Source organism: Fukomys damarensis, unplaced genomic scaffold (assembly GCF_012274545.1).
Source record: "Fukomys damarensis isolate Sample0158 unplaced genomic scaffold, DMR_v1.0_HiC HiC_scaffold_17, whole genome shotgun sequence".
Lineage (NCBI taxonomy): Eukaryota > Metazoa > Chordata > Mammalia > Rodentia > Bathyergidae > Fukomys > Fukomys damarensis.
Genome location: NW_022900929.1, coordinates 36,783,076 through 36,810,273, shown reverse-complemented (window position 1 = coordinate 36,810,273; position 27,198 = coordinate 36,783,076). Strand labels below are relative to the sequence as shown.

Below are 27,198 nucleotides of genomic sequence, written 5' to 3'. Positions count from 1 at the left end.
GGTATAGCGCCTTTCCTTCTGTTTAAACAGATTAGAGACTGTGACAAAATTAGCCGTGGGGCTCCAGTAGTGGGAGGGGGCAGAGCCAGTATGACATTGCAGTGGACACCTTTCTTCTCTGAACTAATGGTGCGATGCAGGCTGTTATAGGGTTTGGCTGAGAAATTGTGCATTGCTAGGTAGGCAAGTAGGTAGAAGCACTCCTAGCGGTAAGTTTAACAGCCTTTGGTTTGACAATGGAACTCTGAAGAGCACTGCCTCTCATGTCTACCTCAAGCTCCAACAGGCTTATTCTTTGCTGTTGTCTGTAAACACCGTCTGCCTGTTGGGGAGCTTGTTTGGCCAGATGGAAGGCTAAGTGTGAACACATCAGAACATCATTAACCTCTATTTCCTGATACCAATGAGTTCCTTTCTGTAGAAAAGTGCTGCCCCAGACATTGACCTACTGGATGCAAATACCCCTCGCCAACACAGATGTTTCCATCTAGAAAAGTTACTCACAACTAGCCCGTTTGTAAAACTGGAATTTTTACTCATTTTGATAATTGAAAATCTCAATGAAAACCTTATGAAAAAAATCTCTTCAGTTAGTTTGTTTAAAACTGAAGTTGTGGGGAATTACATCAGAGGCATTTTTCTGGTAACAGAATATAGGTTTAAAATTACAGATCTTTTTTAAAAAAGTGAATGGCTTTGAGAATTAAATATAAAAGGAAATCGTTCTCCTGACCCATCTAGGGACTTAGCTGTTTATTCCTTGGGGTTGAAATTTTACTCAGAAGTTTTCCAGGTAACTTCAAATCAAAGCGGCAATTGCCAGAGATCCTTCTCTCAACCATCTATTCACTTCTCCCCTCTTACCAGGAGAACTATTCCACAGTTATTATTTTGACTGTGTAAACAATTCATTGCTGAGCCAAGGAGCAAATCATGATGGCTTAATTTGTTTCTTAAGCTTTTTCTCCCATAATTCATTCTCTTTCTCCCTCCTTGGACTACACGAACCATGTGTTACCTGTTTCCACAACCTGAAACAGTTCTGTAAAATGCCTCTCAATTTGGTTGTTCACCTGGATAAATCAGTTAAGTGTCAATTCCATGCTCCTCCTAGAGGCATCCTTTGTACTACATTTTATACTACCTTATCATGATTTAAATCCTTCCCTATAACATCAATTAAGACTTATAAACTTCTTTTCCAGGCCTTACATCTGAAGACTACTTGGTAAAAAAGTCATTCTCATGATGCTCAAATTCTAGACTTAATTCTTCTCCAAACTTCTAGAAAAAAAAAAAAAACTTTTGGAAGAAGTAAGGGTTCTTGAGTGACAGAGAGCTCTTCTGGCCTTGGATTTTGTAGCGTTCCCTGACTTGTTTGCCCCTGACACATGCCAGAGAGAGAATATAGTGGGCTTCATAAATGAAAACTTGTTTCAGTCTTTTCTCTGCCACTTCATGCCGTGCCCACCTAAGGCTCATCTCTAAGCCTTCTTGTACCAACTTTGTGCAGTGGAAGCAGTAATATTGTTTGAAGCACCAAGAAGATAATGAAATATCAAAGCACCTAGCAGAGATCCAGATGCATAAGTGAGTCTATGTTAATGTTCATTGAATTAAAGCACAAACTTATTCCTCACAGTTCAGACTCTGCCAAGACAGGCCTTAGATATTCTCTGGAGAAAGCACATGTAAACCCCTCAGATGTGAAGAACCAATTTGCCAGCCTTGTGAAATCTTGTCTTTTAAGAGGTATCTACAAATAACAAGTGAAATGATCTTAGGGGACTGCAATGGTAGAGCCAGAAATACTTCAGTCAAAGCTTTATCCACAGGAAATTGGGACAAATAAGGTGATTTCTTACCTGTGAGAACCATGGATCTAGAATTATCTGCCTGGATCAACAAGAAAAATAATTTTCCAATTTCATTTGTCATCATTATCTTTATATAATATCTAACTATTAGGCCTGAACTGAAAGTTGCCATGACTATGTTACACTTCTTCTGACCCTCAAAGTACGCTTCTAAGTCTGTGCGTACGTGTGCTGAAACAGCACTTCTCATAAATATGTACATGTCTACATTTTTATGCACAAGTTAAACACAAATTTAAACTTAAAAAAATGATTTTTAAACTGGAAGGAGTCTCTAATACCCAAGATAAACTTCTTGAGGTAGAATCACATTATGTTTTGAGCCTTGTTCCCTCCAGCTATAGCACGAAGTCAGGCCAAGTCCAGCCTGTCCACTCTGCATTTGGACAGAAATTGGTCACTCTGTCTTCTGATGGGATGAATTTTGACAAGAAGTCAACCAAATCTGTTACAAAGATAATAAGAAACTATCTTCAATGGAATCCAGAAGAAGCCCCCTTAAAACCTATTCAATTTAAATGACTAATGGAGTAACCATTTTTAACACGTAAGGTAGCCAAACCTTAGAATTTACTCACTGAGCCTAGAAAACTGAGAAATTGCCTCTAAAATGCACTGCTTTTTGCTCTCTGCAAAACTTGTGACAGAAAGAAGGCCATGTATAATGGATCTCCAATGACTTCCAGAAAAGAATTTGGAGGCAGTAATTTTCTGTTCTCCTGGCTCCTACATTCTTTTGTTAGCATAGTTATAATAGAAAACTGAAGAAAATTCAGGATCACAAATAGTATTTATATGACCTTTGAGCAACTAGACATACAGCATGTAGAAGAATACTGAACTTGGATTCTGTCCCTACTTGACTATGTGTAGTTTTGGGATTTGGGCAAGTAATCTGATATCTCTGGCTTTTCATTTTTTCCGAGATCTGAAAAATGATAGTATTTTTCCTAAACAGACTTTTTAAAAAAGTGTAGTAGGATACTATAAGTGAAAGCAATTTATGAAATGTTAAGGCTTTATTCTAATATAGTATCTTAATTATTATATTTATTGTGTCCAAAATGAATGCATTTGTGTATTTTTTCCATTAAGTTTATTGTTACATTTTAGGTATGCAATATGATGATATTCCTCATTAAGAATTTGTGCCTTTACATAACATTTCTTGATTCTTATTTTTTCCCCATTCCCCTTCCCTCCCTATGTACAAAGACTTTATTTCCATTTTTTTTCCTTTTCTCATATTTATTCCTTTCCCTTACCTCTCCCACATCCCCTCCCTCTTTGGACCTTTTCTTCCTATTTCATATTATCTATTATACCTTTTAATCCTTATTTACACTTTCAGTTTCTCACACCAGAGAAACTATTCAGTTTTTACACATGTGTGTCCTATTTATTTCCCTTAAGAGTATGGCCTCAATGTGCATCCATTTTCTTGTGAATGACTCTAGTTTCTCATTCTTTATGCCTGAGTAGTACTCCACTTTATGAAAAAAAAAAACTTTATCCAGTTTCCAGTTGATGGGCAATTGGGCTGTTTCCAAGTTTTAGCTATTACAAACTGTCCCACTGTAAACATGGGTGTGCATATATCATGGTAGTATGATTCTTTCGATTCTTTTGGGAAGGTACCCAGCAGGGAAATAGCTGGGGCAAAGAATTTTCTATTTGAGATGAGATGAGTTAGGAAGATGAACATTTATTTATTTTATTTCTACTAAAATATATTAATTATGCATATCAGAGGGATTCAGTGTAATATTTTCATACATTCATGCATTATGCATTGATCAAATCTAATCTTCCTTCCCTCCAAACTTTACACTCTTCCGAGTCTCTAGGAATCACTAGCCTACTTTCAAGAAGATCACCATTGAAATGGATGTTTATCTAAGTTACTTTGCAGAGCCTTAGATCGCACTGCTGCATCAAGGTGATACTTATACCAGCCACACACAGTGACCACCCCAGGCTTTAGAAGTGAAGTCTCAGGTTGAAATGGGAAAGGCAGTGCCCTTGTATCCTGTATTATCTTATCACAGGGCTGCAGCTGACTTTTCTTCTCTCCACACTCCATTCTTCTTGATTAGGACAGGTGCCACGCCCTCGTACATTAATTACATCCTGTAATACACCTGGCATGTGATGAAGGCTTGATTATATTTGTGCTTTAACAATCAGGCAATGCTTCACTCACCTAGTTCACTTTCTGATTTTTAACCAAACTCAAAGTAAGCTATTTTTGTTTGGTCCTTGGTTTTGGTTTTATTATTTCTTTGTCTCCCAGTCTTTTTCTCATGCAAACACACACACACACACACACACACACACACACACACATCAATCTTATGTGTCTTCTCAGAATTTTCAGCTGGATTTTTTGACTTCTCATCTGCTGATCCATAATTCTCAATGTAATGTTCCATAGTTCTTCCCAGGAAAATTTTGACTGTAGGTGCTGGATTATTTCGATCAATGTGCTATCTGCGTACAGACATTCATCACAAAAAGGAATTACTCATTCCTGGAAACAGATGCCAAACCCCTAATTTAAAAACATCAAGTGAGTAATTCCCAAAGCATTTTTTTCTCCTTCAAATCCAAAACATTTTAATTACCTTGGAATAAACAAAGAGCCTTGCAAAGCTAACTCAAATTGTTTATTTAAACTTCACCATCTCCTACATGCTATGGGTTTCCACCTGCTCCCAAAGTTCTTCATGACTTGAGTGAACCTTTATTTAAACTACCCACTCATGTGGTTTAAAGAGAATAAACTTTGAACCCATTTCTAGTCCTCAATTGGCCCAAAAGAGAATGCAGAAATAAACAATGCCTTACATCTCTTTCCTTAAATGTGTATTGACTGGATCCAAATGCCAGACTTCCTACCTACAGCTACATATTCAATTGTACAAGAAAACAAAGAAAAGCAAATAGTTTGAAGGACTGAATCAGTGCTCTCTCTACTGAACCATTTGATTTAGTAGTGTTGTGTCTGATAAGCAAAACACATTTCCATTGCCAGATGAAGCTGCTTACAAGAGCAAAGGCACAGGGAGCTAAAAGTGTTGCACATACAGTAGCAAATAGTACAAACGTGTTGACAGAGTAGTTTCAAACATATGTAGAGCCTACCCATCAACTACAGGTGCAAACAAAAAGGCCTCTGCCTGCCCTCAGGGAGTGATGAGACCATGTGTCACTGTAGAGCTACTGCTGCTTGGAAGCAGCTGAATACTGGAAACCAACCAAGAACTGTTTACCAGACAGACAAGTAGCACTGAACACAATCTCTACACCAGCCACAGTTCTCTTTATTGTTCCAATCCCTTGAGATTAAATAGAATTTAGTCAGGTCCATTAAATTGCCCCGTGTCAAGGGACAGCCAGGTATTTATACCCTTCATATTTTCAGCAATGAATAATGAGACATGAAATTAAAAAATGAAAAGATCCAGTTTGTGAGGTGAAATTCTTTTCAATCAAAGGATTAATACCTTTCTTTAATTCTGCAAACTGTTCAATTATCTCTTAGGGTTATTTCTTTTATTCTCTCATTCTGGGACTCTTAAGACCTAGTCAGAAAATTTTCTTCCATGTTTCTCTACTGTTCATTTTAAATTTTGAACTTCTTTATCTACCTTTCTGGTCAATTTTTTTCTTTCAGTGTTCTCTTCTAATTTATAATTTCTCATCAGCTGTGTCTACCAGGGCAAGAACAAGGACAGACAAGCCAAGGGTCTAGGGAGCACAATTTAAGAGACTACTCACTCTTGGGCTTCTGCAAGTTGAAAGTTGGCACCTGACAGCCTGTACCTCCTTACATGTTGCACCTGGGTGCCCCTTGCCTAACCCTAGTCTTGGGCCACACATCCACTCCACAGTTTACCTTATCACTTACCATTTTTATTTCAGTGAGTATGCTTTCACTTCCAAGGTTTTTTAGATTGCGATACCTGTTCATTCTTGATTAATAATCCTTTGTTCTCATTTTCACTTTCACTTATGGATGATTCTAAAGTACTTGCCAGCAATTTTTTAATATAAAATGCTACTTTATTTCTACTTTCTTACTTGTAAGTCTACAAATTCTTGAGTCTACAGGCAACTTGTATGACTGAAATTTTCCTTGTTTTTTATCTTTTTTGGAAGTCTTTTGCTGCTAAATTTCCACTGCTGTACAGTGGTTTTAGGGCTGGTGGCTTCACCCTGGTGTTCCAGGTTTATGTCATGAAGCCGCAAGCTAGAATCATGCAGATCAACCACTGGTAGTGCTACATGGTGGGCTACAGCTATGTGTGGCGGGGCTTGTCTGCCATTCTCATGTAGATATCTTTTCCCTAACCCAGAACCACAAGCAATTGGGTCTAATAGAGTTTTTCATGCTCAATTTACTGTTGGAAACTGTAAACACTGATCTCAACTTAATCTGCAAAGCTGGGTTCAAGCATTCTACCATTTGTTGGATGAGCAATGCCTTCATCACCAAATGCCCCTTGAAATTCAGCCACTACTCTATGTGACTTTTCCCAGGAGCCAACTACCTTTAACTTTGGTTCATGACTCTAGGCTTCTGCTATTTCCAGATACTGTATTATCTTCTTCTTTTTTTTTTTTTTACTGTAATGATATTTACAAAAAATAAAGAAATAAATAACTTTTCTTAAAAGAATAATTTCTTTTTGTTAAAAGCCAAGGAGCATAGGAAAATGGATACATATTGAGGATCTACTCCTAAGTGAAATAAATAAGTCACACATGTGTAAATACCAAATAGTTTCTCTGGTGTGAATAAACTGTAATAGTACATAAGATCCTAATGAGATAACTGACACTGTGAAATGGGAAGAAAAGGGCTAAAGGTGTAGGGAAAGTAGGAAGGGTAGGGGAAAGGTAATAAGGAAAAATATGAGAAAATGAAAAATGGAAATAAAATGTTTGTAAATGGGGAGGGGAAGAGGGGGTGAATGGAGGGCAGGGACAAGGAGAAAAAGTGAGAACCAAGACCACCTGTCATGTAAAGGCACAAGATCCCAATAATGAATTTACCTGTAGTGTATACCTAAAGTGTACCAATAAACTCAATAAAAGAAAAAAAAAGCCAAGGAGAATGTATGTTCAGTTTTCCATCACAAAATCTAAAGATAGATAGATTGATCAATTGATTGATTTTTGTGGTATAAGAGGTTGAATGCAGAGCTCCACCACTGAACTACATTCCCAAGTGTTTTTAAATTTTGAGACAGGGCTTCACTAAGTTGCTCAAGCTAGCCTTGAACTTGTGATCCTCCTGCCTCAGCCTCCCCAGTCACTAGGATTATAGGTATACACCACCATTCCCAGCTAAGGGAATTAGTTTTAATAGAATGATTTTATAATCAATAAATCTAAATTCCAGTTTGACAGATCTAAATTGAGTCTCCTAGAAGTAGAGTCTTCCTTCATTTCTAGAAGTCTAGTATAAGTCTTAAGAATTTTTCTTGTTTTGGCTTTTATGTGGAAAAGGCACATCAGTCTACCCTCTCCTGTTTGATTATAGTTATTTCTATTGTTTCCCCTAATTTCGTATTGTGAGATTAGAGTATATTTTCTTAGAGCTGAGCAGTATTTACCTTCTGGAATCTTGTCAAGGCCAGAACATCAGTTACTGATTTTTCGCATGAAAAATATTCATAACAGTTAGTAGCTTGTCTAACAAAACATGTACATGAAAATTATAAGATAATAATAAAAAAATGAAAGATCTGAAACAATTAAAAGCTATCCCATGGTCATGGATTGGAAAGCATAATATAATAAATGAAGCTGGGGATTTAGAGTGATTCTGCTGCCTGCCTCTCAAGCACAAGAGCCCAAGTTCAATCCCCGGTACAAAAAATAAATAAATAAATGAATAGCCCAAACTACTCCATAAACAATACAATTCCTACAAATAATTGTTGAAGGCATAGAAAAACTTATTGTAAATTTTGTATGAGAAGGAAAAAAAAAACTAGACTGACAAAACCGTCTTGAGAAAAAAAAAGTGAAAGGAATTATTGCACTTGGTAATAAAACTTGCTATATATCTATAGTAATCAATATTATATGTTATTAATGAAATAATAGACAGACAGATCAATGGATCAAAATCAAAGAAACCAGAAATAGATTACAGCTGATTTTTTCAGTGTTCAAATGCAGTTCTGACTGGACAATGTTTCCAACAAATTGTGCTGGAACAAAAAGTTCTTAAAATGTAACATTACATTAACATAATATCTATAAACTACAAATGAACTATAACCTAAACCTCATGTTGTATTCAAAATTAATTACACAGGGATCATACATTTAAATGTAAAGCATAAAACTTTAACACAAGAAGAAAAGTCTTCAGAACATAGAGCCAGGTAAAGAATTTTCATGATTCACACCAAAAGCACTATCTGTAAAAGAAAGAATAATAAGTTGAACTTCATCAAAATTTAAGGCATTTGCACTGCAAAAGCTTTTGTCCAGAAGTTGAAAACATAGGCTAAAAACAGAAAATATTCATAACCACATATCTGACAAAGATACACAAGTCTGGTAAGTCCATATAATGGAATGCCACTTAATGATAAGAAGGCATACACTACCAACTTCTGCTACAACCTGGATGACCTTCAAAAGCGTATTTATTGAATGACTCATGCACACAGCATGAAATGACAAACTACAGAAACAGAAAACAGCTTGGTGATTGCCAGGGAACAGTGATGGCACTGTGGTGTATATAATTTCTCTTGTACAGAAAGATTTGTCTTCACAACTCTACATGTGGGGTAAAAGTGCATGAAGACACACACACACACACACACACACACACAAACACATACAACATATGTGAATTCAGATTTTAAAGCATGGTGAAAACTGAATAAGACCTGTAATCTAGTTCACAGTAATGTAGCTATGCCAATTTCCTACCCTTGCTATTGCATGCCAAAATACAATGTGCCATCTTTAGAGAAATCTGGGTGAAGTATACACAGGACTTACATATACAGTTTCTCTGAGTCACAATACCAAGTTCTCTCAAATTACTGGCTGAAAGCAACAATCATTCATTTAGTACACGTTCTGATGAGTTGGAAATGTAAGCTGAGATCACCTGAGCCGTTCTTCAACCACTCACCATCCCAGGAAGCCATGCTTTGTCAGGCAGCTGTTGGTCAGCCGAGTGGCTGCATCTGGGGCTTGGTTCCTGGGGTGCTGTGGATAATTACTGCATTACATGTGGCTCCTATAAAGCAGACCAGCCCCAGCTCACTCACCTGGTGGTAGTTACAGGGCATCAAAGCAGCAACACAGCAAGGTCCAACTCGCAAGCTTTTTACAAGTCCCTGCTTGCATCAAATCACTGTAGCCACATTCTGCAAAGCAAATCATAGAGATAACCCAGACTCAAGGAATAGCGAGTAGATTTTAATGAAGGTGAAAAGAACCAAAAACTATTATGGCTATTATTTTTCAATCTACCATAGCCACATTATATTCCAGAGAGGAGGAAAGAAAAATTTACTTCCTCTCTCTCATTTGCTATAGACCGCTACTCACATATTCCCAATCCTGAATGATAGTGAGGACACATCAAAGGACAATAAAAAATTTTTTTTTCTTCAAGTGTGCATGAGATGGTAGCAGAAAATGTCCCATTCTCAAAGACTTATTCTATAACTCAGAAGGTGTAGAGACTAAAATGATGTGGGTTAGGCCCAATCAATGGGAGGTTGCAGAAAATGAAGATATTAGACCTAAAGCTCCTTGAAGGATACGACCATGTCTAACGGTCCTGGTATTCCTCAAAGATCATATGAGATGTTCGCTCAATATGATTCATTCACTACTAATTCAGTAAGGTTAGTAAGACTGGGAATACAGCCACAACCCCATCTCCCTGCACCAGGTAAGCCAGTACCTACCAATGTAGGAGCCACTTTGGTCAAGGAACAAGAAATCTTTCTGGGCTGGAGATACTATTCATGTGGGTATTTTTTCCTACTTTATACTTGTCTAACATATTATAATTTCCATATATTTGTAAGAGTCATTACTGGACTTACGTAAATTTAGGAAATTAAAGGCCTGGCCCAAATGCTGTTAGTCTCTCCAACTTGAGCCCAAGATGCAGAGATCTGTAAAGAAGCTGACAGCCAACAAACCCAGGCTATAGCAAGGGACCTTTAAATGCCTTGGTGTTTTCAGATTCGGACCAGAACTCAAAGTACACTTCAGATAATATGAAAAAATCCTCAGGCTTATAGAGACCTGAAAACAGAAGATTTCTGGTTGTGCTATGTTACTTGTTAAACTAACCACTTCCTGAAAAATGTGTAAATGTTTGCACCCAAGCAAAGATTTTATTCACTGGAACATATATCAGCTGAAGATTCTTCAAAAAGTAACTGAACTTTGAAGAATCAAATGCCTACTCCTCCAGGGCACACAATCACAAGAATTTACCTGAAGCCCAGGATCTGGGAGCACACTGAGAGAAACATCAAAAGAAATGGTTCTCCTCTAGGGAGGGATGCTTTCTGCGCAGCCCATCTATAGGGCCGTCTCCCATGTCTGCCAGAGCAGAAGGAGTGAGGCTGACCTCGTCCTGGGCGTGGGAATGCCTTTCTGGTGAATTTCGTGTCAGGTGGATGCCAATGTTTGAATGAATGTCAAGGGTGTACTAAGCCAGAAATATTACTCTACAGACTACTCCATGCCCCGTGACTTGGAATTTTATTGAAGAATAGTTATTCTAAGCAGAAAGAAACTTTCATATTGAAAAACAATATATACGAAGTCCTCGAGAAAGTGAAACTAATCTAAATGATTTCATTGCAATGTTCGGTACTCATCAAAGTGTCCCTGTGTCTGGGCCATTATTATTGTACATTCCAAAGTATTTATTACTAAAATAAACCTTCTATCTTTATCACCATGAAAGAATAATTTTAAAGTAATCATGAAGAATCTCATACAGGATTGAAGTTTTATGGTTTGTTTAGATTTTTCTTTTTTTTTTTTTTTTTTTTTTTTTTTTTTTACCGGGGATCACACTCGGGTCCTTGCGCTTGTGAGGCAGTCACCGAACCGCTGATCTAAATCCCTGGCCCTGAAGTTTTATGGTTTGTTTAGTATGTCTTATGCAATATTATGTTTTATACCCTACAACAACAGTCAAATAGGATAGTATTATTAGTTACATTTTACAAATGAGTAAACTGAGGCTCAAAAGTTGAAGGTCACCTACCTGTCAATAGCACAGGGAAAAGGTGCACAATGTTTCTAACTTATTTTCAAATAGTACAGAAAAATTAGAAGATAATCTTTGCCTCCCAGAAGGCAAAAAATCAAAACACAGCAACAATAAAACAAAAACAAAAATGGACATCACAATAGTTTGTAGCATTCTGAAAGATCACATCACATTAATAAACACACTGTATTTTTGAGTCAAATTTTCATGGAGTGAAGAATTAGGGTAAAACCCTAAAATATCTCCTTGAGGGAGCAATAATAAAAAAAGGTTGAAAAATACCAAAAGAGAGCGAGATAGAGAGACAGAGACAGAGAGGAGACAGTGAGAGAGAGAAAGCGAAAGCAAAATTGGTGATCTGGTGTAAAGGAAGGATATACTATATAGGAATTCCATAAACTGTAGAACAAAAGTGGAAATAACACTCAGGTCCCAGGAATTCTCCACAGAGCTTCTCTAGAACACATTGTGTGTACGTGTGTTTATGTGGTTCTGTGACATGTATGTTGGGTCTTCTCACTACTTGAGGATGGTAGTTCTCGCTTGGACCACTTGTGTACTAAGGAGAACATTTTATATGGAAGATGGGGGTATTTTCTAGTTTCACAAAGAAAAGAACAAAACAAAGATTGGAAATAACAATACGTAGGTTAGAACACACACAATGCTTTACTATAAAAGAGTTAGTGGAAAAGTTACTGAGTTGACAATTATCTCACAGAGACTTTTAATGCTTTCAAGAGTACAACTAGGTGCAATCCGTAAAAGGAGAGTTCAAAGGCAAGGAGATGGATTTAAAGAAGTTTTCATTCACTTATTGATGTTTTCAGTGTGCCAGGCACTGTTGGCTCAAAGTAAGATGCACCCTCTCCCTGGACTTCAATGAACTTGCCAAAGAGTAGAATGACTACTTTTCATCTCTCAGTATAATAAAATATTGTCACCCGATTTCAAATTATCAATCTTTGTAACTTTTTTTTCTAACATATCAACTGTTGTGATCATGAATATTTCTATTTTATTACCATTATCACTACACAAGTATCTTTGCAAAATATTTTCTAGCTATCCCAAATAGGTAAAAAGGTCTGCACTCTACATCCTGGTAGCCAGCTGTACTGATGTGGAAAACAGGCACCTTGGGAGCCACACAATTGGTCAGATAATTAGGAGCACCCAAGGCCCTGCTAAAAGTCAAAAGTACAAAATGGCTCTGTGGCCACCACTGCATTCCCCCACCTGAATAATTAATTCAAAATTGCCAATGAGTGGCAATCCAGGCTTTTGTTTTTAATTTCCTTCTGCACTGAAAATAAATAGGACTCGCCACATTTGCAAGCCCATGTGCATGGACTTTTGTACCTATAGCAGACCAGCCTCCATGACAGACAGCGGGGTCACTGCCAAGACTGGGATTTAGTTTCTTTGTTGTTTTTCAGGATACCTTAGCTAACCACAATCCTTTTTCACCATCTCTCTGCAACATGCTTGAACCAGAGTCAAGAGTCCATCCTACAAAATGAACAAGAAAAACAAAAAAGGAAGCAACAAACAAAGAAGGTACCATGGGAAAAAATCAGGGGTTGTAAATATTACTCCCTACATCATTTTTTAAATTTTATATTTTCCTCTTATGACTTCACAAAAATATCCAGCCTCTGGAGACACAGTCTTGTTTAGGAATAACTCTATTGGCTTCCCATTCTGTCCTTCCCACCTAAGAAGATTATGGGATTATTAGCATTAGGTAAATTCCTGTGACTATTCCTAGGGAATAAGGCCAGGGCTTTGGCGTGAGAGAGGGGATGGGGTGTCAAGTGTCTAAGAGGTTTTGAGTAACTATCCCAGGCCAAGCAGATGGCTTTGGAAGGCCTGTGCCCAAGATGTGATTCGTGTGACTCCTGCCTTCTCAACACTATCTCCACGAACACTCCTTTCCTCCTATACCACAGAAAAATGAATAAAAATGAGTCTCTGATCATTTAAAAGGTGAATTTTCAAAGACAAATCTTTCCTTCCTTGGGGAAAAAAAAAATATATATATATATATCTCAAAAAAGGGCTCAGGGTTGTTCACATTTTCTCTTCCAAAGGGCTCCAAATGTTCTGATGGACAATCTTTATATTCTTCCCCAAGAAACTTCCTATTCACTCCCCCATTATAGCCATTAATAAGCTTTTCAAATTTTCTCAAGTCTTCCAATAGTGGGAATAGCATAATACAGACACAAAAGCATAATACAGATACTGGTCCCCCACACATCCTGGAAAGAGAAAGTTCAACTGGGAAAAAATATTTGGGAAGTAATATTCAGAAGTGAAAATGAATCAGAGCTTGGGGTCAGATATGTAGAGCTACGATCATCAGGCCATAAATTCAAACTTTATTTGGTACTGGGGAAACATTAAATATTAAAATTAAAAAACTCCAGAAAAGTATCTATTTTAGGGAAAAAATAATGACATATCAAAAAGATAAAAAATATGAAAATTCATCAAATATGCATGTTTCCTCTCAAGGATAAACTCTCATGACTGATTGTGCCAGATACAAATCGTTCTTTTATCTGATTCATTCTTGAAAAGAGAGCAAACTATTTAGGAGAATGCAGGTGGATTTTTTTACAACCCATGAAATGACACAATAAGAAAAAAATCTTCAACAACAATTTTATCAAAACAAGAATGTAAAGTCACACAGCTGCCCAGTCCTTCTTTGTACTGACTTTTCATACAGACCTAAGCAGTAAAGCACAACAAAAGAAGAAAGCTACTAAGGTGAGGCATATAGGTGGATTTCTGACCCTTCCTGAATAGTAGGGAATTAGGACCCCGAGACACCTGGAGGAGTGAATGAATAACATGTCTTTTAGACTCTTTCCAACAAATCTCACTTCTGTTCACCAGTTCTTAAGGGAAACAAGTGAATATGACCTCTGCTCCTCATGAGACCCTCAAATTAGGCAGTGGGTATATTCAATCAAGCAAAGATAGGTTTATAAGGTAGAAAGTGGGTCCTCTCATAATTCATGCCGCTACTTCAGAAGAAGCCTGAGAAGCCCTTCCTTTCTCACACCTGCTGCTGGTGTAGGTGGTAAGTCTTATGCACACCCTGGTTACAGATATTTGATAAGCAGAAAGTAGATCACCACATGATTGTGCAAGTTCAGGAGACTTTTTTTTTAAATTTAGGATACAACCCACCTTCACAAGCAATATCTAATATTAAAAGATTTGGTGATGCCAAGCTCACAGTCCATCCTTTCTATGATCTCCATGCTTCATCTTTTCAGACTCTGCATCTTGATGCAACCCCTATCATAGGCATATATTAAATTAACTGATTGGCTATTGATAGTCATAACAATACACAACATAGTTGTTCCTTTCTGAGTTAACTACTGATACCACTATAATTCAGGATAAATTGTCTTACAAATTCACAGCCTCAATTCTCTTCTCTCTTCACTATTTCTTTCAAAGGGTACTAAGAAATGCATGGCTAACTTACAGTCTCATACGGCAAATCACCAGATGCTCACCAAAGATTCTCACCCTTCAGAATTCAGTCCAACTCACGGAATTTAGAAGTTGAACCTCCAGGCTGTCCCAGAGATCCAGTTGAGGTTGCTATTTCCCAGCAAAGCTAAAGTCACCTATGTTTTTGGCTCTGCCAAACCATCCTACTTCCAACATGGAACAGCCATGGTGCAGGAAATTCCAGTTCTAGGACTCAGACATTACTGCTCTGACTGTTATTGTTAAATTGCATGTGTTAAGAAGTAGTTTTTTCCTGTTGGCAGTAGACAGGACGGCATGTTCACTGTCGTCCACAGAAGCAACAAAGCTGTGCTATGTTATTAGATCCTGAAATAGAGTAGCAAATCTAAAAGCAGTTATTTTAAGGGGATTTTATAACTCCTGATTTCGTGTGTAATTTCAAACTTTAGGAGTGATTACTGCGCTCATATGTTAGGAATAAAGAAGAAAGTTTGTGGCTTACCTCTTTTGGACAACTCTCTTAAGAAATATTCATGTTTGAATAAATCTGTCATTTGGGACACTTTTATGAAAAACAAATAAATGAGTCTTCATCCTTCTGTGTAATCTTGAGTCATTCCCAAGGTTTCTTTTGTGCCCTTCACCCTTCTGTTACCATAGCATCTTCAATGAGCCATTCTATGTGAAAACGCAGCTGTATCACAAGGAGTAGTTAATATCATGCATCAAAATTTGCTTCACCGAAGACAAGGGGCACTCTAATTTAAAGGGTAAAAAAATGCTAAGACGAATGAGTGCTAGAAGAACCACTCTGAAAAAGTGTCTTGCTCTTCTTCTCCTCCCCTTAATATTTTAGATCGCATGCAGCAAATACTAAGCATATATTGCCACATCATACCAAAATGGATCTTGTTCTTTCCTCTATTGGTCAAACTAGGAGTAAGTGTGGGTTTGGTTGAGTCTCTCCCTGCCTTGCTTTTATGTGTCAATTAAGAACTGATGGGTATCCCAGTGGCCTTTTGTGTTAGCTTTAAAGTCCATCATATATAAAAGGAAATTATTAAAACAACCTTTATTTAAATTACCTTAGGCTAGCAGCATGTGGTGGCACATGCCTGTAATACCAGCACTTAGGAGGCTGAAGCAGGAGAATCGCTGTGAGTTTAAGACCAGCCTGCTCTACATAGTAAGTTCCAGGTCAGTCTCTACTACATAGTGAGACCCTGTTTCAAAAAAACCAATCAATCATTCAATAAATAAATAAATAAATAAATACAAATACCTTAGGATAAGTAAACACAATAATTTTCTTTAAGAGTTGTCTCCTCTTTTTTTTTTCCTCCAGTATAGCTAGGTTTTACTAGTTGGGCTCGAAGTGGTAGAATGTGTATGGCTACTCATTTTTTATTTCAGAACTTGTTTATTCAAAGCCTACTACTGCATAGCAAAATAATTAAATAAATAAGAAACAGGCCTCAGTGGTACAATTTATTGGAAGAGGTCTGCATGTGCATGCACACCTAACATGTATGAACCATATTTTACTGAATACAATGGATCTTTAAAATAAAAGTAGGAAAATTTTAAATAAGTAATATTAATAGAGACTTAAAAGTTGCTGTTTTGAGTTACTGCTTGCAAAATAAGCTACTTTTTTTTTAGAGTTTCAAGTTATGTAAACATCATGAGCAAAAGCAGAAAAGTGTAACTGTTAATTGTGCATTTGACTGGATTTTGTCACATGATTAATTATACGTGAGTGGTGAAGGGAAATGAGACATCAAGAAAGCTGGAGCTTCTAGACTGGGTGAATAAATGTGAAATAAGAACTATGAAAAAAAAAAAAGAACTACGATCCGTCTCTTGCATGGTGAATGTGTGTGTCACAGGGCCTGCTGGAAGTGCTAAGTATCAACTAGAAACATGGCCCTGGAGACATAAAGGGAGGTGATACAAGGAGATAACTGTTTGGAATGAACTCAACTATGACATCCAGAGAGATGGTTCCTGGAAAACTGTAAGATTAACTGTAAGACCCCAACATTAAATAACTGGGGGTGAGAATGACCAAAAGACAGAAGGAGAGCACTGTGCACATAGAACCCAAAGTGAGGGTATTTGATAAGCTGGTCTTGGTTAACATTATCAGATGTTGCAGAAAGTCACTAGTCAGAGATGCAGAAGGTTCCATGTGGTGGACTGAACTGTGCTTTCTGAGTAACATTAACAGAGTTTCTAATCAATCAGAAGGAAATAAACACAAACAAAAGTAAAATTATGACCAGATTCAGTGATGTCTTCATGTCTTTTTGAGGCATAATAAATACCTCACTCTGGGTTTCATTTCTATCAAAGGCTCACCCTTAAGCTTTGTAAAACCCTCCCCAAACTTAAGGAATACATAAATCTTTTTTGTTTGTTTGTTTTTGGTGTAACTGTAGACTTAAACATCTCACCTAAATCTTGAACATCTTGTTACTCTTTCATCCATGGAAATGAGCTTCAAGAAGGGCAGTCTTCATGCATGGAAGATGGAGGCTTATTTTGGGATAAACTTTACCTACATCTCAAAATCACAGACTTGAGGAGATTGGTACAGCTAATCTTTGAGTGACTTCGTCATCTTTGGATGAGGTTGGCTAATAAGTTGTCCTTGCTCAACTATAATAAACTTTTGTATTTGGATCAAATATTATGTAGATGTTGAAGCTTTGCCCTTTAATTGATTAAACATGGAAAAGATGGAAAGCCTGTATTCCACCGGAATTTATGTGACCAAGAGCTGTTATGTGCCAAGGGGAGATGGAGGAGGGAGGAACATTTTCTAATGCCGGCCATCTGTCTGTCAGTGTCTTCCTTGAGCACATTATTTATTTGCATTTTCATTTTTGTGGTCTGGAGCTTGAAAAAAATTTTAGTAGTCCTTTAAAAATAATTTAAAATGTGAAAACAAATTCATGGAAAACAAATTTTTGTACAATTCTTTCAGCATCAAGAGAAAATATTTGGTTTCTCTAATTTTTTCTGCCTGGGAAGTTGTCCAACAGGAGGGGAAAGAAAGGTTGAGAGTTGGGCAGGTCTTTTCCCTCCTTCCACACTGTCTGTATGGCACTTAAATGATCACTTCTTCTGGTACTTCCCATGGGTTTCAGGAAGGATGACAAAGATCCATTAACCATTAGAATCATTCATTCAATATTGATTAAGTAAGCTATTTAATTAGGGTATTTCAAGGTGAATAGGAATTTTGCCTACAAGGAAATGCAATTTAACAATGATGGTGATTCATAGTTTAAAATTAAACCAAATACTAGGTAAATATGACAAGTGATCAAAAGTATTCAGGTTTCCATTTTTGAAAATATGGTGAAGTAAATTTATAGAAAAACCTACTCTAGGGTAGAACATACAAAAAATACTGGATAAAATATTCTAAAAATTCTCAAAATCATGGCTTAATTTGCAATAAAAGGAAAATATAATCCAGAAATAACATAAAAGTAAGAATATAGGACAGTGTTAGGCCTGATATTTTCTTTGAGAGCATGTTGGTTTGTTTGTTTGTTTGTTGTTGTTTTGAGACAGGGTTTCACTATGTAGTAGAGACTGCTCTGGAACTCACTGTGTAGCCCAGGCTGGTCTTGAACACACAGCGATGCTCCTGCCTCAGCCTCCTGAGTGTGGGATTACAGGTGTGAGCCACCACACCCGGCTTTCTTTGAGAGCATGTATGAATCTGAGTGAGCTATCCAATCAGCAGATATAGGTGAAGAAAGAAGGAGCAAACTGAAAGGCAGACATGAGAAAAGTCCAGAAGATAGCTGGAGGCAAAGAGATGGGAAATACAAAAAAAGTCTCAGAGATATGGCAATTAGCATCCATCCACACACACATAATGAAGGTTTCAGAAAGAAAAATGAGGAAAAAAATGAGACAAAAACAAAGTTCAAAGATACAATGACTGAACTTTCCAGAAAGGAGAAAGACAAGACAGAAAGAAAAGAGGAAGAGAGAGGTTAACCTCGGAAGGAAGACAACCAGACTGCTGACTTCTCCCCTACTCTTCCCAGCCTTTGATAGCTACCATTCCACTCTCAGCTTCTATGGGATCAACTACTTTAGATTCCACATATGCAGGAAATTATGCAATAGCTCTCTTTCTGTGCCCGGCTTAACTCACTTAATGATCTCCAGTTGGCTATTGTATAAAGCACTAATCCCACCACAAGAGTGCCATTCTCATAGCCTATTTACTCCCCTGAGGCCCTGGGCCTAAGACTGTCATATGGGAGGTGAGGATTTCAAGGTAAAAATCGGGTGGACACAGATATACACACCACTGCACAGGGAACTGAGATTGGAGAATGGAGGAGAACACAGGAATGGAAGTGAACCAAGGGCCCTGCATTTCCTACTCCAGGCCTTGATGGTGGTGGTTGTTGTCACAATCCCATCATTTTAAAAGAAACAATTTCAAATTCCTAGCAAAGGCCTCTGAGTACAGCCTTTGATACATGCCCTTTCCATTAGGTAAACTGTAATCATTTCCCTCCTAGTATCACTGTGAGGCTTTAAATATTATTGTGATATTCGAAGGCAGATGATACTGAATCTAGCCCTCTGTCAAAAAAAAGTGAATCATGACAAATTCCTGAAATGTGAGGTTAGAAAATAATATTCTTCAAGCGCTTGTCCTCTAATCTTACTCTTACTGAGCTCGTAAAATATCCTTTCCATTGCCACCTTGGAGACTTAACTCCAAGTTTCTCAATCTTTGTCCTTTCTGTAAACACAGTAATAAGGCAGTTTTATTTATTTTATATAGATTTTTAAAATATTCTTCAAGCTTGTCCTCTAATCTTACTCTTACTGAGCTCGTAAAATATCCTTTCCATTGCCACCTTGGAGACTTAACTCCAAGTTTCTCAATCTTTGTCCTTTCTGTAAACACAGTAATAAGGCAGTTTTATTTATTTTATATAGATTTTTAAAATTTTTATTAGTAAATGTTTGCAATGCATTATGTTTACATTTCTTGGGTGAACTTTGGTGCATGTATATAACAGATCATAATTTTACCTTCTTCATTTCCTTTCTCTCTTCTCCCTCCCCACTCCATCTCTTAATCCCCTTTCCATTTCAGAAGGATTTATCTCACTACTTCCTATTATATATACTTTATTTTGCTCTTTATCTATAATTCAAGTTTCTCATATAAAAGAAAACATGAAATATTTAAATTTTTGTATCTGATTAATTTAGCTAAAGGTGCATCCATTTTCCTATAAATGACTCCAGTGTACCCTTCTTCATATCAGAGTAGTACTCCATTGTGTATAAATACCACATCTTCTTTACCAGTTCATCTGTTGGTGGACATAGAGGGCATGTCCAAGATTTAGCTATTACGAATTGTGCTGCGATAAACATGACTATGCATGTATTACTGTAATATGATGTGTTTAACTCTTTTGGGAAGATACCCAGAAGGGGAATAGCTGAGTCAAATGGAATTTCCAGTTTTTCTTTCTTGAGGACTCACCGCACTAACTGTTTACAACACCACCAACAATGTAGAAGAGTTACTTTTCCCCATAGACTCACCAGCATTATTATTTGATTTCTTGGCAATGGCCATTATTTCTTGGGTGAGATGGAATAATTTCAGTATTGTTTTTAATTTGCTTTATTTGAGTTTCCATTGGTGTGTACATTTCCTCATATATTTTGTGGCCATTTTATACTTTTGTGGCCACTTTATTTCTCTATTTCACATGCTCATTTTTTTGATTGGGTCTTTTTGGGGGGAATCTAATTTTTTGAGTTCTTCATATATTCTATGCATCAGTTTTCTGTCCAAGGAATAACCAACAAAAATGTTTTCCCATTCTGTAGGTTGTCTTTTCACTCTGTTGGTTGTTTCTTTCCTGTGCAGAAGCTTTTTGATTTAATATGATCCCATTTGTTGACACTCAGTACCATTTCCTCTGCAACCAAGCAAGATTCTATGCAGAAAGTCCTTGCCTGCACTCCTGACTTAGGGAATTTTCCTATTTTATTTTCCACCACATTACATATTTATGTTTTAACATTTAGTTCTTTGATCCATTTTGATTTTAGTTTAGTTCATGGTGAGAGCTATAGGTCTAGATTCAATCTTCTGCATGTGGATAGCCAATTTTCCAAATATAACTTTAAAAGAAGCTATCTTTCCTCCAGTGTACATTAAAATGCACTTAAAAACAAGCCCACCAATTCCATATTTAAGGCCAATGGTGACTTAAACAATGTCTACAAGGGTAACTCTACGCAGCAGGTGAAGGCAGCTTTCAGTATCTCTTCACTACATTGAAGGATTAGAAAAGGATTAAACTGTGGTCAGGCTCTTTGGAAAATCACCTTTGGCTTGGATTCAAGGCTGCCTCCAGATTTATTTTCCAAAGAGAAAGCTCTATTTCTTTCCCAAAAAGAGCATAGGAGAAGCTCAGAATAGGGAAGGATGACAGGAGGGATGTTGTTGACTGGTTTGATTATGCAGGTTTCTTTCCCATGTTCTATTCAGTATGACCCTGCAATGCCAAAACATGGCCTTAAAATTACTCTTGTGAAATGTCAAAGTTTTATTATTTCCCCAATTCATCTGGGAATATGAGGCTACTTCTGAGTTCCTATTGTCCTATTAGAACTGTTGAATTGATGAATGCTTGGCCAGCTCGTTGGGCATTGTGAAGCTCCCACTCAGCAAGCCTTGAAAGGTTCCTGAAAGATGAAAAGAAAGCAGAGGAGGGTGTCCTGTTGGTTTCTCTTGTATTCTCATCAGAGAGCTGAGCTTGGATTTGCATTTTCATCCATGAGTCTAATGAGAACTGCTTTCTGAGTTCAAAAATGTTGTTGTGACTGCCTCTCTTGTTAACTGCTAGTGGAGTAGTAGGGCTGCCTGCTTCGTTCTCTGTCCAAAGAGGGTTGGCCTTAAGGACTCATCATGCCTCATGCTCTGAACATCTAATCTCTGAGACTGCCCTGGTCTTTCCTTGCTTACATGTTCATTTGGCACTTTTACATCTCTGGTCATATGCGAAACTGTAGTTTTCCTTTCTTATATGTCCTCATCTGCTTTGGGCATGAAGTTTTGACTCTCTTCATGAGAAAAAGGTGAGATATTCTCTCTCTTTATATTCTCTAATAATCTGGAGTCACCTGTTCCTTATATGTGTGGCGGAACTATACATTAAACTCTTGGGGGGCCGGGTGTGGTGGAGCACGTTTGTAATCTCAGCACTTAGGAGGTTAAGGCAGGAGGATCGCTGTGAGTTTGAACCAGCCTGGGCTACATAGTGAGTTCCAGGTCAGTCTCAACTACATAGTGAGACTCTGTCTCAAAAAAACAAACAAACAAAAAAAAAACCTCGGGATCTTCTTTACAGGAAGACTCCGAATAACTGGTTCTACTCCTTCACATGCTGTAAGATCATTCAGACTTTTAGCTCTTCTTGGATTTTGATATATTTTTCCTATACATTTGTGAGTTTTATTTAGTATTTCTAATTTAATGGCATCTAAATCAACAAAATGTCATTTATTGTGTTACTTGCTTTTTTATTCTAAATTATCTAAAAGAGTACCTCCTGTTTAAAGAAATCATAGTACCAATGCATTGAAACAAAATGTGTTCTGTGGTTACGGCTCCTTTTCATTACATTATATTTATTCCTTGTCACTGTTTTCCCTTCATCACTTTTATGGAATATTTGTCAGTTTAATTAAGGCATGATCTTGGTCTCCTCTGCCAGAAATAACACATTTGTGCATTATAGTAGCCCCAGCACCAAGAATCCTGCCTGGCATGTTGTAAGCATTCAATATGTAATTTTTTTTATTTAAAAATGGAAAAGGCATAGAAACGTATAATTAATGACCAAGTTTTAAATATTGTTCACAGCAGAAAACCGTAGCATACTAAGTGCAGGGAACTTTCTTTTCAGAAGAAAAAAATAAATGATAGCTTAAAGAAGAAAATGTCATTAAATTGCCTATATCAGCATTCAACATTTGACCAATTCTTATCCCCTAAAAAAGAAGCAAAGATCTTGAAATATTTCAAACTCAGAATACGTTCCTTGGAAGTCCTTGTGATTTTAATGAAAGGAGCTTTGTTTTCAACAACCCATGATAGGCCCCTTAGAAACAAGCAAAATCATGAATTTGCTAAATTTCCTTTACTGCTGCAACATTAGCCAATGTGTGATTCCATGGCACGCAACACTGACCCATCACCAGTGTTCATTTTTCTAGTTGATGATGCAGATATGCGGGAAAGGAAGGGGTCTCATGAATGCAGAGATAAGAGGAAATGTTGAAAGGGCAATGAGTTTTGTTCCTGTTGCATAATACAGTCCTCCAGATACTAGGTTGAGAAACAGCATCTTGGGCCACTCTTTTGATTTTCAGGAAAAACTCTAGTACCAAAAGTTCCAACCCTTGCATCTCTTTTCTTATCCCAAATTAAATAAGGAGAGAAGAAAAATGGGTTTCCTGCACTCACCTCTCTACGTATGTAATCTACATTCTCGCTAGCATTGTTTTGGTGCTATCTGAACTAGCTAAGAATCAGAGTCATTGCATAATCTATAGTAGCCAAGACGTGGAGATTGTGCATAATCCTGGCCCTTTTGTGTACTTTGTAAATTCTAACAAAATCTTTGTATCAGATCAAGCCCAGTGTGGTGGTCACATTCCAGGAATCCAAGCACTCTGGGAGGCCGAGGCAGGAGGGTCACAGTTTGAGTGCAGCCTAGACACTTCAGCAATTTTGCAAAACCTTGACTCGAAATAAAAAATTTTAAAAAGGACTGGGGATGTAGCTCAGTACAGTGGTCCTGGTTCAATCCCCAGTACTGCAATAGTACTCAAAAAAAAGGGAGAAAGAAAAGAAACCTGAATCAGATTATAAATTATAAGTCTTTTCTAAAGTAAATGCTGAGTACAAACTTCAGTAAATGTCAATCCTGCAGAACTGATGTCAGAGCACCACATTTGAATTTAAAGGTTCCATTGAGGGCTCAAAATGTAGTTCAAAGGTAGAGCACTTGCCTAGCATGAAGCAAGCCCCGGGTTTCACTTCCATCACCACACACACACACACACACACACACACACACACACACACACACACGAGCGTGCACGCGCGCACACACACACACACACATGTCTCTCTAAAGTCTCTTCCTGACAACCTGAAAGAGTAACAGTGAGGCTACGAAATGTCAGCACTTAAATCAAGGGAAATGGGAGAGAAACAAACTCACCAGCACTGCTGATGGTCTGAGCCTGGGAGAAGAGAGGGCTGACATCCCTGGCAGGAAGGTCCTGCCCTCCTGTAATTCAGTCAGATGTGGGAGATGTGGGATACGCAACTGTGCTGTGGGTAGTAGAAGAGTACACAAGAGGATAAAGCATAATTCCTGGAAAGAGTTTTCATTTATTTATTTGTTTTTTTAACAGTGATAAAATGTACCTTTACCTACTTTTTTGAGTCAGGGGGTTGGAAAGTATTTTTAAATGAGGATATATTTAAATTTACTAAAATGAGTAATTTTTAAAATTATAAGTGCCATAGACAAGTGCTGTGTATTTAGCCTGGTAAGTATAGTAGATTGCTTTGCATATTTACAGGGCAACTACGTGCCAGTGTGCTGACCATGGTGGATGCTCGATTGATATTTTCAGAAGGATATGTGCTGTGAAAAGCCTTGGTCTGGGAGGCAGTAGGCCTGGATTCTCTCACTAACCAGCTGGTATCCTTGGGCAGACAGGAATTTCCCCTGTCGATCAGAAGAGAAGTGGAATGGCCATACGACCTCATCCTCCTTGCTTAGGCCGTACATCTATTAGTGTTACAAGAAGAACAGGTCCCTGAAGAGCAGTCAAAATATTATTTTAAGGAATCACTGAGCAGAATCACAAAGACCAGGAAAAGTAAGTGGGCCTCTCAGTGAATGGAAAGTAGTCCGACATGACTGGAGGTTGAACAGTAGGACGATGATGCCAGAGATGAGAACAGAGGGATGGAGCATAATCACTGAAGGTGTGAGGAGTTAAGAGTTCCATTTAAAGGTGAGCCCCCCTCCTTAAAAACAGTCCTGGATTCCATCCCAGTACTGCAAAAAAAGAGATTATAGAATATAAAGAGCGACACTTAAAGGCGGTTGTAAAATGTTAATCCGTTTCTCCTCAATCTGTGTGCCCGTGCTCAGAGTTTTACCTCACTTAGAGTAAAATACCTTTCTGAACACTTAGAATAACTGTCTTTACGCTGCTCATGATTGTCCCAGGCCTCACTACTTTTTATGCATTGCATTGGAGAACTAACACCCTTCATGAGGCCCACCTCAGTCAACCCATGAGTATGTGATTCCATTTTCAAGAATGTTTGCTCTAAAGCTTTTGAAGAAAAAGAGAGAGAGAGCGAGAGAGAGAGAGAGATGAGTCAAAATTATCTGAGCATATCTGTTAGGACAGGTGACTGTAACCCTATAAATAGTGACATTATTCTTTGTTTTAATAAAGCAGTGGATTGTGGCCTTTGTGTACCCAGAATCAACAAGGTTTTAAACATTGAGGGCCCAAGACTCATCACTAGTGATTCTGGTTCAACAGAACTGGGGAAAGTTTGACAGAACTCATTGTAATCTCAGGTGACTTGAGTATGATAAAAGCCTTTTATGTAGGGCTTTGTAGTTTACACAGCCTTGAACGATATCCTTCTATCCTTATGGCCAACGTAGACAGAGAGCCAGGTTGCTGAAATTATCACCATTTCTCACTGGACAAAACTCAAGCCCAAAGAACTATTATCTCTCTGAGTGACAGGAGTGACAGTGAGACTTCACCTCAATTTTCTGAGCCGAGGCCCATAACTTTTTCACTATGGCTGTTCGGTCTCCACTAGAAACAAAGGTAAGAATGTGCAGCCCAAGCCAAAGAAATAGTAGGACCAAGTAGCACATTTGAGGGCTAGCAAAGGAGTACGTCCAGGTGCAATGAAAAAGCACTTCTCTGTGATTAACACACTTGTGGACCTGTTAATCCAAAGAAAGGTTCAAAGGAGGCTGTGGAAGCCTCCTGGATGAAGGCTCCACAGCTCACTTATGTGACAGCAGCTCCACATGCTCACACACCCACCAGCCGCCAAAGACCACCTGGGAATACGAGGCTGCAGAAGTCTGCACACTGCACTCAGAGGGTCTCAGGTTGTGCTGCATAGGCTCAGCTGTACTCTCCTGGCACTAAAATTCAGTTCTGCAGACCCTGCAAGGAAGGAATAGCAGAGATAAGTAAAATGCCCACATTACCCCAAATAAGCTGTGAAATATGAGGATGTGGTGATGATCTCATTACCGCAGAAGAACTCTGGGCCCCCTGGGTGACATCAGGCAGGAGAGTTATTACGTGGTTAAAATGGGGAAGGAAACTAAGGGTTATCAGATGGCTGCAGTGTGACAGGCCTTGCTTTACACTCACTGCCATAGTTTGGCCCCACGGTCATCACAAAAGAGCGGTAAATATGGTGAACAGTTCCTCTCAAACAGGAGGAACATTAGGCTCATAAAGACTGAAGGATACACCCAAGGTGTTCACACAGTACGCTAGAGACGCGTCTATCTCCAAAGTCTGTGGTCTTTCTCTTCTTTAGAGTTTCTTAGGACCTTGCTAGCAGAAGGTAAGAAAGGCTGAGGCACCACAATATGCAAGTCAGTCAACAGACTTACCCTTGATGAGACAGCCCTGTTCTTGGAGTGGAACCTCTGTGGTGACAGTGGCAGTGTCTGGGAGCACAGCCATGCAACCGCATAGGCACAGGAGCGAAAAGCCGGGACACCTGATCCTTACCCGAATGCGCTCCTGGCAAGGTGTGGGAGTGCCCGCCCTGGCATGGGCAATCCTGGCTCCCTTAGTCACTGTGCCATCACGTAACACATAGAGCGTCTCCAACAGCACTGCATGATAGATGCAAATGTCATCCGACCCCCAATACAGGAGACAGAGAAAGCAGAAATGAACCGTCATCTCTAGCTTAGTTGTTGCTATCCCGAAAGCCTCCTTCACCACCTTCCAGCCACCCCACACCAGCAGCCAGACCACTACCTGAAACACAGATGCGAATGTGTCCTGCTCCAGCAGAACATTCTGTGGTTTCCTGTTGTGCTTCAAACAGTGAAAACTCATGACCATGGCCAGTGCTTCCTTGGCCTCTTCTCAGCTCTCTAACCTTCATGCCCACTAAGCTTTCCTTTGTCTTTCTTTTAGTTCCCAAGCATGCCTACTCAGGACCTAAGGACATGTCGCATCCTTGCCTGGATCACAGTCCTCCCTCCCAGCCCTAGTTCATTATCTTTCTTTTTTCTTTATTGGTAAATTTTAGGTATAAAATACAATTACATTCATCATTGGGATCTTACACCTTTACATGACGTATCTTGGTTCTTATTTTTCCGCCTCCTCTGCACTCCCTTCATCCCCTCCACTGCTCCCTAT

General features: G+C 38.3%; 1 long non-coding RNA gene across 2 annotated transcripts in view; it reads right to left on the bottom strand.

Moving 5' to 3' along the window:
• Positions 1 to 26,986, bottom strand: part of LOC117286584 — a 39,179-nt gene extending 12,193 nt beyond the window's left edge. For both annotated transcript variants that reach the window (XR_004517753.1, XR_004517752.1), the window contains exons 1-3: positions 25,863 to 26,986; positions 23,970 to 24,082; positions 9,185 to 9,283 (exon numbers count right to left, since the gene is read on the bottom strand). This is a non-coding gene — a long non-coding RNA (uncharacterized LOC117286584). The remainder of the gene's footprint in view (positions 1 to 9,184; positions 9,284 to 23,969; positions 24,083 to 25,862) is intronic.
• Between the last annotated feature and the right edge of the window lie 212 nt (positions 26,987 to 27,198).